The sequence below is a fragment of the Phyllostomus discolor genome, chromosome 12, assembly GCF_004126475.2.
Source record: "Phyllostomus discolor isolate MPI-MPIP mPhyDis1 chromosome 12, mPhyDis1.pri.v3, whole genome shotgun sequence".
Lineage (NCBI taxonomy): Eukaryota > Metazoa > Chordata > Mammalia > Chiroptera > Phyllostomidae > Phyllostomus > Phyllostomus discolor.
In genome coordinates, this window is record NC_040914.2 from 155,414 (window position 1) to 168,342 (window position 12,929).

The following is a 12,929-nucleotide window of genomic DNA, read 5'->3' on the forward strand; positions in this document are numbered from 1 at the left end:
ACTTAGGGATGTGTAGGGGTCTGTCAGCCTGAATCCTTATCTTGCTCCAGACCCCCTTTGTTCATCTTGTTGTAAAACAAATACCTGACAGGAAGCAGTTAGTTAAAACTGGGGCACTTTCCAAAGTTATTTACAGGCTCTTTCTGTGAGCATCGGGGACTCCCTCATAAAACAGATAGTGACCAGAGGTAGGCAATTAACCAAAGTTGTTTTATGGGCTCTTTCTGTAAACACCAGGGACCCTCTCCCACATTCAGGCCTTGGGATAAAAGCACAGTTTCAAGGCTTTCTTTCCCAGATAACGGAAATGTTACATAGAATTTTGAGGACTTTCCTTCTTTCTTGCTAACATAGTATTTGTTGTGATGTTGGAACTGTAAGGTTTTCTTAGACCCCGCCGAGGAAATAAACAGCCAATTAGCCATGAAAACAGGCAGATGAGCTTTATTTTGGAAGTTTGTGTTCCTGGGTGAAGTTCTCTCTGCCCCTACAGAGAAGGGGCTGGGAAAAGTCCACGTGGGAGAAGGGAAAGGGTGGGGGTTTTATATAGCTTGACTTCCCACGGGAGCCAAGGATTGGTTCTTGGTGAAGAAAGAAGCAACATATTATTGGTGGTTCCTGGTGACGTCACCACCTCTTCTGGGTCAGAGTGCAGTCACCATGTTACTTGTAGTCCAAACAGTGGCCATATTTGTAGTCCAAAATGTTAATTGTAATTAGGTTCCCAATTGTCCTACCCGGCCCATCCTGACAGGAACACCTGGCAATATTATTGGACCAGGCTTAGGACTGCTGAGTTAGCATGTGAGACTTGTCTCTTTCTTCCTCCCTGCCTAGGTTTACTATTTATTCTACCTAATTGGTAAAAGGCATTTCCTGGCAACCAGGGTGCTAAATGCTGGCCAGTGACACTATTGCAGTCTCAGAGTTCTTCCTATGCTGTCTCCTGCTTCAGTGTCACAACTTACATTTGTCTTTTATCCACAGTGGATTTATTTTTCTGTATGGTGTAAGTTGGTGATTGAGTTTCATTTTTTGCATGTAGTTTTCCAGCTCTTTCAACACCATTTGTTGATGTTATTTTTACTCCATTTTATGCTTCTGACCACTCTGTCAAGGACCTGGAGACTTGGGTTTATTCCGCACTCTCTAACTTGTTCCATTGGTCTATGTGTCAGTTCTTAGGCCTGTACCAGAGTGTTTTGACTAAAGTGGACTTATAATAGCTTGATATCAAGTATTGTTCCTCTTTTTCAAAATTGCTGTGGCTCCTTAGAATTGTTTTTTGCTCCATATAAATTTTTGAAATGTTTGTTCTATATCTGTGAAATATGTCATTGGTACTTTAATAGGGCCTGTGTTCTCAATCTATCAGTTGCTTTGGCACAGGGAACAAACCCACCTCCACAAAAATATCTGCCACCACAATCTCAGGATCAATGGCAAATGAACAAGTATTAATAAGGATGTAAACAGATTAAGGCTATTATAAGGAAGGAGAGAAATAAACTATAGTATAATTTCTAGTGACTTATTACGTACAAACTTGCTGGACAAGAAATGGAGGAAAGATTGTATCACTAATCATGGAGAAAACCAAAATCTATTTCATCTCAGTAGCCTTTAATTTAGCACTGTTTTTTTTTTCTTTCTGGATCCACCTCTAGTGGTGTCAGATGTTGACCCTGTGTGGCCTTAGGCAGCCTGCTCTGAGACTGACAGAGATCTGCTGTCTATTGTTGTCTTTCAGTTTTTAATAAGTCACTTTGCACTCAGTAGTCAGGTTTAAGCCTCATGGGAGGGGCAGAATTCCTCCAGGGGTAGCGGCTCTTGTTTCCTCTCAGGCTGCTGCCGCAAGAAGGGGTTCAGGCTTCTGCCTGAACAGGATGGCTGCCGAATTATGGAAGACTGCATAGCACCAGGATCCCAGTGGCCAGTCTCCCAGCTCTCTCCTCCATGCCTCCCTGCCCAGTCTCTCCTCAAGCCTCTCTAGTCTACTCCACCCCCACTTTGCCAGGGCTTTATGTCTGTGGCTGACAACTTTACTCATTAATTTAGTCTCTCTGCATTCCTCAGTTAGGCTTCAGCACCAGAGAGCCAGGGCAGAGTCTTTCTTGGGGGCTGGGCTGTTGTTTCCCCTCAGGCTGCTTCTACTCAGATGGGTGTGGTCTGCCTTAGCACCTTGGCTCCAGGGGCTTTGGAATGACTCAGCACTGGATTCTCTGTAGGTGCTCTCTCTGCACTCTGCCCAAAGTTTCCATACCCAGTCTCTCCTCAGGTATCTCCACACCAATCTGTCCCCACCTTAGCTAGAACCTGGGTAAGTGACAGCAAATAAAAATTATGCATTGGTCCTTTAAAAGGGTTCTTTGCATCTCCAGCCATCTGTCTGGCAGAGCCAATTGTGCTGCTTTTCATTGCAGGTTGTTATCTGTATACCTTTTTGGCTCTGGTGTTCTACACTGGGGATCCAACCTTACAGTTTAGATCCCATTCTTCTCAGGGGGGTCTAATCTGCTGCTTAAGAATCCCTCCAGCGCTGTTGCCTTTGGGCAGCCAGCAAGCCCTCCCATGTCCTCAACACTTTCCTTATCAAACAGGTTATGCCGAAGATGATTTTTCTGTATGTCTGAGGTTATAAGGCTTCTCTCTCACTATAGTTCAGTTATTTGTTCTAGGTAATTTCTCCACAATTTAGTTGGTCCTGGAAGGAGGTTAGTGTGGCCTCCACTCACTCCTCCACCATCTTGCTGCACATCCACAATTTCTGAAAGAGTTCAACAGAATTCGTAGAATTAATAAAATAATTCATTAAGAAATGAAATGCAAACAATGTACAGAAATCTGTCACATTCATAGAACTAATAAACAATGAAACAAGAAGAAAGCAATCCCATTTACAATTGCATGGAAGAGAAATAAATGCCTTTGAATTGGAATAAACAAAGAGGTGAAGTACCTGTGCTCTCAAAATTAAAGGACATTGAAGACAGAAAGTGAAAAGAACATAAAAAAATGTAAGGGTAAATCACTCCTATACAATGGGAACATTAAATTGTTATAATTGCAATATTTTCCACAACTATTAGTTCAATTCAAATCTTATCAAACTACTTCTCAGGAGAAAAAAAATACCTTATAATTTATATGGAACCACAAATACTTTAAATAGACAAATATATTTGGAGAGGAAAAAATGATGTTGGAAATATCATACTCTGTGTTCTCAAACTCTTCTATAAAAGTATAATAATACTTTAATAAATATATAATATAAATTTTATATATAATTTTGTGTATGATTATATATATAAAATAAATATATAACAAAGGTATAATAATTTAACATTATATAAAGTATAAAAACAGAAATGTATCAACACAAAACAGATTTTTAAATAAATGGAAGAGTATAGAGAATTCAGAATTAAACCCTCTTACATGAACAAGTAATCTACGAGAGAGAAGGTAAAACAGGTCTGTCACTAAGGAGTTGACAGACCTTTCTTAAAATGATCTTGAAAAAAGAAAATTTATGCATGCAATAAAACTTTTCTACATTCTCACACCATATACAAAAATAAATTTAAACTGATAACAGCTCTGACCTCCTCTTCCAAATTTTCAACTGACACCACTAGCCCTGCTTGTTACCAACCTCTCCCTGCCTTCCCATTGAAGTCAACACCTCACTGATCCCTACCTCACAGAAATTTCTAAACCATCCACTTCTCTTTGCCTTCTAACTGACTCCATTTCTGCCTATATTCCCTGCTTTCCAACTTATGTCAGGCATGGTTAAATCTCCTTGTTTTTTAGTTTATGCTAATTTTGCTCCTCATTTTCAGTGCTGACCCTCTGTCTATAATTATCTTTCACTTAGCTCCTTTTCCTTCAACAGCTCAGAACCTGAGAACAAGGGTAAGAACACTTGTGTTTGCAGAATTTCATTGTGGCTAAAGACTGACCTTGCTCAGGTGACACCTCCTTACATGATTTTGCAGCTTTACAACTGGGACAGCCCCTACCTCTCACATTACTGGTCCCCAGGCCTTGCTCTGAACATTTCTATTCTTCTGAACCTCATATCTCCCTCATGCAATATTGACATGTAACATGACAAAGGTAACATGACAAAATTTAGCATTTCAGAGTTTTTTAGCATATAAGTCATTAAGAATACACATCTTATTCAACAGAGAGTCACCATCAACAGCCTTTGGTGCTTCTAACCACACACCACATATAAAGAATCTGTAATTACTGTGCCACACACAGTAATTACTTCATGTGCATCAGTGCTAGGGCTCTTGTCATGTGTTAACCATTGACATTTTAGGCCAAATTACTTGTTTTGGGTGATGCCTCCTACATGGTGGGGCATTTGGTAGCATTTGTTCACAACCGAATACATGCCTATTGTACACCAACCCTGTAAAGATATATAAAAAAGAGAGAAATTGAGAGTGTTACAAAAAGAAAGAGAGGGGTTGAAACAAAGGTAGAGAAATATAAGTATAATATTCAAAGAAGTAAATAAATAAAAAGTGGCATTTAACAAAATAATTTTTAATAAAATCTTTACACAAAGATATATTTTATTTATTTTTCAGAGAGGGAGTTATAGAGACAGAAACAGAGAGACAGAAAATACTGATGTGAGGGAGAAACTTTGATCATTTGCTTTTTGTATAACCTGCCTTATCAAGGATTGAACCCACAACCTAGTTAGGTGCCCTGACTGGGGACTAAACCAGCAACATATTGGTGAATGGAATGATGTTGCAACAAACTGAGCCACTTGACCAGTATGACATTATTTTTACTTGGAATATGTATGTGATGTCACATCACTTTGGCTTTATTGTGAAGAAGCTAGTTAAAAAACCACTTTGTGGTGACACAAAATGTTCATATCAGCAGACGACATCCAGGGAAACCATTAAGTAGGCTGCACATCACATAGGTCAATATGAACACAAGATTTATTCAAAGTATAACAGTAGTCCACAGAAAGTTGTATGGCAGAAGTAATGACATTTAGATGTTTTCTTAATGTTAAACCCATAAAGGTGAGTACCAAAAAATGTTGCCAAGAGTAGTATGATGTTTCCAAAATCATATTGATGAATCTCAGACCTGATTTAATTAGTATTTTAGCTACATTTTTACTTTCTTTTGGAAATTTTGCCATGTCTAGGTTTTCCACCAAACACATGTAACAACAGACCTGTGTTTTTGTTTGTTTGCCATACACCTATGATAATGTCTTTCAAAAGTAGTCCCAGTCCTCATCCCCAGTGAGCCAGTTGGGTCACTTGAGGCTCCAATGAAAAACAGTCGCACTAATGTGATCACAAAAGAAGTGTTTATATTCAGCTCTTCCTTCTGAAACCTGGGACCCTTATTACCTTCCTAGGAATCTGTGGAAAAGCTGTGCTTAATGCATTTGAATATTAATGGAGGGGTCACAGGTGACAAGTCAAGTGCCCTGAGAAACTTTCAGGGAAGTCTAATTGGAAAAAAGCACCCAGTTAATGCAACTTTTAAAAAGTCGGTTCACTGCCTCATTGAGAGAACAAAACAGAAGAAATCTGGTACTTGCCAACATTCTAGGAACAGATTCTTATCAAGTTTACTCTACTGAACAAGGTTAAAAGATCAAAATGTTTGTCAGCTGTCTCCATACATTCTCAGGATGTGTGTTTGGAAAAAGGCCATAATAAACCTCTTTCCTTAACTATAAACCCTGAATCTATCTTCCCCTCTAACAAGTTTGCTCATTCAGCAGTGAGCATTCTCAGGAAGCTTAGGCTATTACTGTAATCCCAGGTGGGCAGCACTGCAGCCATTGAGAATTTTTTGTGTTGTTTTGTGGGGAAAATGTCAGAAGAGGGTGGCTTTCCTGGTCAAAAGCAGTTTGTTAGGTATTGGAATCCTGCTGGGTCTATCAGTTGTGTACCTCAGGTAATGGCATGCAGAATAAAAAGGCAGTGGCGGAGAATCAGCTACTCTACATTATTATAATTCTGAGCTACTGAGGTGTCCTTTGGTTTTTCTTATATATAAGGTATATGTAGGTTTTCCTGTGTACCTGATAAGTATAAATTTTAAAAATTATGGTGGTGTTCCATTCTGCAGCAATGCTCAGGCAGCCCCCTAATGTTACCTGACTGAATACCAGACAACATCTTTACAAAGCTTTGCACAGAAATTCATGGAGGAGCAGTTAGACAAGTATGAATTCTCTGTAGCCTTAGACAGGGGGCAGGTACACCAAAACAACAGTCAAAACCTGTCAGAGGTGAGATTGTGTACAGAAGGTCTGTACAGCCGTCATCTTAAGATGACAAGGGCCAGCCCATATCCCAGACTCCAGTCTATGCAGTCATTGGGACACTTCCAGAGTCTCACACTATATCTCACTCTGTCCCTCTCCCCAATGGAATCTGAACATTCATTCTCTCCACCACAGGCTGCTAAATGAAGGTGTACAAAGTCAGTGGTCACATATTTCTTGAAACATTAGTGAAAATGATATGTTGTTTGACTTCACAGCAAGCCATAAGCATCTTGTACTTGGCTAGTTTTCATGGAACTCTCTTCTTAAGGTGTTTGTGAAGCAGTCAGCTGCATTGTCCTTTCAGTCCTTCTCAGACACTTACACACTATCACACTTAATAGCATCATTTATACACAAAATAGCAGATGTGATTAACCTATTCTGGTTGTCTTCATGCAACTTATCACATAGCATACCTAAACCCCTCAGGTCAGAATCTGTGACATGACTTATTTTCATGAATTCCCACAAGGGAGAGCATTTTTCACAGGGCACAATCTAACAATGACGATAGACCACGACTTGAGTCCACTGAGTTGCCATGTCTGCAATTCTGCCAAAAATATCTAAATTGTCTCCTGATGAGGAATATTAGTTTGCTTGTGCTGTCAAAATGTAGTGCTATTGTGGTGGGTGTAAACAACATACTTTTTAACTTACACTTCTGGAAGCTCGAATTTTGAGATCAGGTTGTGGGCTGGATTGTTTTCTGCTGAGGAGCCTTTCCCTGTCTTGCAGGTGAGTATGTTTAAATTTCTTGTTCCCAGGTGTTTCGTCTATGGTTCTCTGTGACCTGACCATTTGGTGAAGGCTCCACTTTTATTGGATTAAGACCTACCCAAATTAACTCACTTAACATTATTCCCCTAAAAACTATCAATCCAAAATACAGGAACACTGTGAAGTAAAGGGCCTTTAGACTTCAAATTGTGATTTTTGAAAACACATTTGAGCTCTTAACGCTTGCTCCTGCTTGTCTGAAGAGACTGACACAGAAATGAGACTGCAGAGAGAAAGATATGCATATGTAATATACTCATATGTTTCACAGTTACAGCCACATTTGAACAAAAAATTCTTTCCCAGTGACACTGTCACCAGCAGTCTCTGATGATAGCTGCTTTTTGAATCGACTCACTTGAAATTTATAATTGTTTCAAATCAATCCTCATAGTGTCAAGTCTATCCCAATGTTTTCACAGTTGTCATTGACGTACACTATAGTCTACCAATATTTTGTGGTAGATGTCAGCTCTTTACCAGTGATATGGATTTTTTATTTTATAAGTCATGTGATCAGATACTGTCCCGAAGAAGGGCTATATTCCTCCTTAAATCTCTAAGTATTTCTCTTTACTAAGTCTGAAATTTCTACAATAAAGATATCAAACCATAATTAGTCCTTTATATATTTTGGAGATTAAACTCTTGTCTGAGGTATCATTGGCAAATATGTTTTCCCATACAGTTGGTTCTCTTTTTATTTTAATACTGTTTTCTTTAGCCATGCACAGGCTTTTTATTTTGATGAGATCCCATTTGTTTATTCTTTCCTTTATGTCCCTTGCTCTTGGGGACATATCAGTGAAAATGTTGTTGTGTGAAATATCTGAGATTTCCCTGCCTATGACCTCTAGGACTTTAATAGTAACATGACTTATATTTAAATCTTTTATCCACCTTGAATTTATTTTTGTGTAAGGTATAAGCTGGTGCTCAAGTTTCATTTTTTTGCACACAGCTGTCCAGCTCTCCCAGCACCATTTGTTGAAGAGGATATTTTTACTACATTTTATGGTGCTGCCCTTTTTGTCAAATATTAATTGACCATAGAGACTTGGGTTTATTTCTGGGCTCTCTGTTCTGTTCCATTGGCCTATGTGCCTGTTTTTATGCCAGTACCAGGCTGTTTTGATTACAGTGGCCTTGTACTAAAGTTTGGTACCAGGTATTGTAATCCTTCCTACTTTGCTCCTCTTTCTCAAAATTGCAGCAGCTATTCAGGGTCATTTATGGTTCCATATAAATTTTTGAAGTGTTTGTTCTATGTCCGTGAAATATGCCATTGGTACTTTAATATGTATTGCACTGGATCTGTAAATTGCTTTGGGTAGTATGGACATTTTGATGATGTTAATTCTTCTGATCCATGAACACCTTGTATGTTTCCATTTGTGTCTTCCTTGATTTCTTTCTTCACTATTGTGTAGTTTTCTGAATACATATGTTTTACCTCCTTTTTTTCTCCAAAATATATAAAGAACTCACATGACTCCACTCTAAGAAGACAAGCAACCCAATTAAAAAATGTGCAAAGGACTTGAACAGACACTTCTCCAAGGAGGACATTCAGAGAATCCAGAGATACATGAAAACATGCTCAATATTGCTAGCTATCATAGAGATGCACATTAAAACCACAATGAAATATCACTTCACACCAGTCAAAATGGCCATCATAAACAAAGCAACAAACAACAAGTGTTGGAGAGGTTGTGGAGAAAAGGGGACCCTAGTGCACTGTTGGTGGGACTGCAGACTGGTACAACCACTATGGAAAACAGTATGGAATTTCCTCACAAACTCAAATGGATCTGCTGCCTTTTGACCCAGCAATTCCACTGCTACGATTATATCCTAAGAACTCTGAAACACCGATCCAAAAGAACCTATGCACCCCAATGTTCATAGCAGCACAATTTACAATAGCCACGGGCTAAAAGCAACCTAGGTTCCCATCAGTAAATGAATGGGTCAAAAAGCCATGGTACATTTACACACTGGAATTCTATGCAGCAGAAAGAAAGTAGGAGCTCCTACCCTTTGTGACAGCATGGATAGAACTGGAAAGCATTATGCTGAGTGAAATAATCCAGGCAGTGAAAGACAAATACCATATGATCTCACCTTTAACAGGAACCTAATAAAGAAAACAAACACGCAAGAAAAATATAGCCAAAGTCACTGAAATAGAAAATAGGTTGATAGTGTCCAGAGGGCAGAAAGGAGGGAATTTCAAGAGAAAAGGGGAAAGGTTTCCAGGAACAAGTAAAAAGGACAAAAGGACAAAACCAAAGGCGGGGTAGAAATGGGAGGGAGTTGGGAAGGCTAGGGAAATGAGCTGGGATGGGAATAAAAGGCAGAAAACTGTACTTGAACAACAGTTAAAATTAGGGAAAGATATCACACTGTAATTAAATAAAAACAACAATCAGTGCCTTTTCAAAAAATCAATTGGATTCCATTAATGTGTGTTTCTTGTACAGTGTCCTTAAATTATGGAGGAATAAAATTCTCCAGAACCTGTTGCTTCACGGCAGGGGAGGTCAAGCCTCAGTACCTCAGAGGGAATGTGGTGTTGCCAGAAATTTGCTAGATCTCAGTGCTGACCTGAAGGATCTTGAGAACCATTTGACATACTGAAGTCTGTGTTTTAGCATTTGTGCACCTGGGTTATTTGTTGTGGAGTCACTGGGAAAATGTTCTTCATGCAGACTATTCATTCTTAGGAACAAGGGAAGTCTCTTGTTCCTAAGCTAAAAAAATGCCTTGAAAAGAAGGATCATCTACTTCCTCTTCATCAACTATCTCATGATAGCTCAATTAAAGATCAGAAATTGTTTCAGTTTGGGCACCCTGTCTTTATACATGTGTCCCTGAAGAAACTCTGAGTTCCTGTAGGAGCCATTGTCATTCTTTTAGTGGTTTTTGGTGATGTTGTTTTACATTGTGTCCCTCTTTGTTTAACTAAATATGAACGTGAAACCTGATTATCACCTTGAGGATCTTTTAGAATGCATAATACAGAGTATTTTAATAATGTCCATGATAGCAGCCTACTCCTATCAAAACAGTTTCAAGATGATGACCCACCTGTTCATTTGCTTAGTATTTAGTACAGTACAACATATCTTAGACCAGCTTTTTACTACATGAGCATTGGACACATCCTTGGTACCACATGACACTTTCCAACACCAGGTTGTGTCCAGGGAATATCCCTTATCTCTCCACTTATATACAAAGTGGGTATTAGAAAACAAACCTTGCATTACTTTGGTAGGATCAACTGGATCAGTCACAGCAAGTCTTACCTAGTACCTGGTCTTATAGTATATACTGGGGGACCTGCTGTGAGCTTTCATCTAAATAAATTTCACTCACCCATGAAAAGCTTTCTGCCTTCTTCCTACTGGCTTGTGGACCTTGTGAGTCTGAAAAAGAAGTAGAATTCAATTTTTAAGGAATCTGAAATGGTTTCTATCTGGTTTTGATTTTTGTCCTTTCTATGGCCAGATTAAAGATCTTTCAGGGCAGTAGGTAAGTATAATGTCCACTAAGATAACTGGTACTATTTTGGATGAGGTTCACTGATTCAACTATTTATGATACATCTGGTGTGTTGTGACCATTCAAGGCCCAACAGTTTCATGAGAATCAGGCAGATGGAAGAATATTCATGGAGCCATTGGGACGTCTGACATGTCTTTATCCAAGACAGTGAAAAGCACACCCACTTCAAGCTGTATGTCCCCCCAATTGTCACCTGTCCCCTTTGTGTGGCACTCCAGCATGTCACCCACTGTGCCCCACTGCATGTCTCTCATTACCCAGCATGTCACCCAGAAGGATCCACTACATTCTTAAATACTAGATTATAGACAAAGCCAGCAAGGTGCCAACAGAATTATGCAACAGAGCTTCATACTATGCATACAAGCCCACTAAAGGCTATGGGAACAGTTTACCGGACCCAGTCTCAAGGCTATGAGAACAATAGTTATCAGGGCCATTCTCAAGGTTATGGGAAACTGTTTTCTTTTGTTTTTTCTTCATTAGGAGAGAATTTTATTTTAAAAGTGTCATCTTAAATTGCAAGGATGTCTGTTAACATCATGATTAAACATGCCAAAGGAGAAGCTGTGTTGTCAAAATGCCCACTTAACCCACCCAAACATCTCAAACCCACCCTTTGCTGACCTTCTATAACTCCCCCTTTTTTAAAGTTTTTTTCTTTTTTTAAACAAGAGAAAGTAGACAGATACATGTTAGTAAATGCTAACTGTCCATATTCACATAGAGACACAGTGTAATCTCTGAGCCCAATATACAGAGAAAGGAGGAAAAAAGCTAGAATTCTATGCACGACTACACAGAGGACTAGCACCCTCCAGCTTCCAGCAGAGCTAAGGAGGTGGAAGGTTTTTCTTTTTTCCCACAGAGCACAGTGGTGTTGATTCCATAAAGTTTTTGTCAAGATAGGAAGGGATAAAAATGAATTTGGAGCAGAAAGGGGCAGAGATTCTTTTCCCACTGTATTCTGCTCAAGGTACACCCGCCCCCCCCCCCAAAATCAGGTGAGAACCAAGGTGTAAAGGAGAGAAAAGATACCTCAAAAACAGAAAGACTGAGCACAAGAAGGGGGAGGGGGGGGAAAGACGGCAACTTGCTCCCAGGGACTGGAGAAAATTAAAAAAGGTTGGAATCCATCAGTGTTCCATTAGTCATCTCCTTCATCTCCCTCTCCTTCCTCCCCCTCACCATCATCTTCATCACCTTCACCCTCATCCCCTTCTTCATCAATATCTTCCAACCCTTCTTCCTCTTCATCATCATCATCATCTTCTTCTCCTTCCCCTTCGTCATCCATATCAGGGACCAAGTAGTACTGTAATGGATTTGGCCAAATATCATCTTTGATGACTTCTCCTAACTCATCTGCACCTGCATCAGAATGGTCAGTAAACCAGGTAAAAAAGCTCTCCGGTTCCTCCTGTTGCCTCTTCCTGCTGGCTTTATTCTGCATTTGACTTGAACATTTCATCAAATCCTTTCCAGATTTCCATTTGATTTCAGTGGACTTTGAAGATGGATTGCCCCTCTCATTCAGATGAAATTCTTTGTAAAGAACTTTATTTTCGAAGTAAGGATTTTCATCAAAATAAAAATCTATTCTGTAACCTGATTTAATATCTTCAAACTCTGTCACTTCAACTCTTGTCAAATAATGCAGCACCTCTTCATCCTCTTCCCCAAGCAGTGCAGACACTTGTGGATGGTTGACAAATGTTGTTACCCCAAAATTTGGGATTTTGGCGATCAATTCTGATCTCTTCTGAAAAAATGGTTGGCGGAGTTTGTTATATTTCTGTTCTACTTTCAAAATCTCTTCACTGGCTTATTCATTAAGTCTATTTCATTTTGTACTTCATCAATCTGTTCAATTGCTTCTTGCTGTTCTTTTTCTTCCTTTGGCGAGCCCAGAGTGGTCGGCTTATTCCCCAGCTTGGGGGCAGGAGAGGGTCTCGGTTTCTTCACTAGAGGTGGGAGCAAAGATGGGTGTTTGGGAGCCATGCTGGGTGAAAAGTCAGAGAATCTGACCAGGAGGAAGTTGCACAGCTGGAAGAAGCTGGGCGAAAATCAGAAACTGCTTTCTTTAGTTGCCCAGGTACGTGGGTGAGGAAGCCAGACTGCCCTCCTTTACCCTGCAACTGGCCCAAGTTAAAACACAAGGAGACTTAAGCATACTTGACATCAGTTAAAAAGGAGGGAATATAGGTAGGAATGGAGTCAGTTGGAAGGCAAA

General features: G+C 39.6%; 1 pseudogene; it reads right to left on the reverse strand.

Moving 5' to 3' along the window:
- Nucleotides 1–11,349: 11,349 nt before the first annotated feature.
- Nucleotides 11,350–12,712, reverse strand: LOC114511005 (annotated as a pseudogene).
- Between the last annotated feature and the right edge of the window lie 217 nt (nucleotides 12,713–12,929).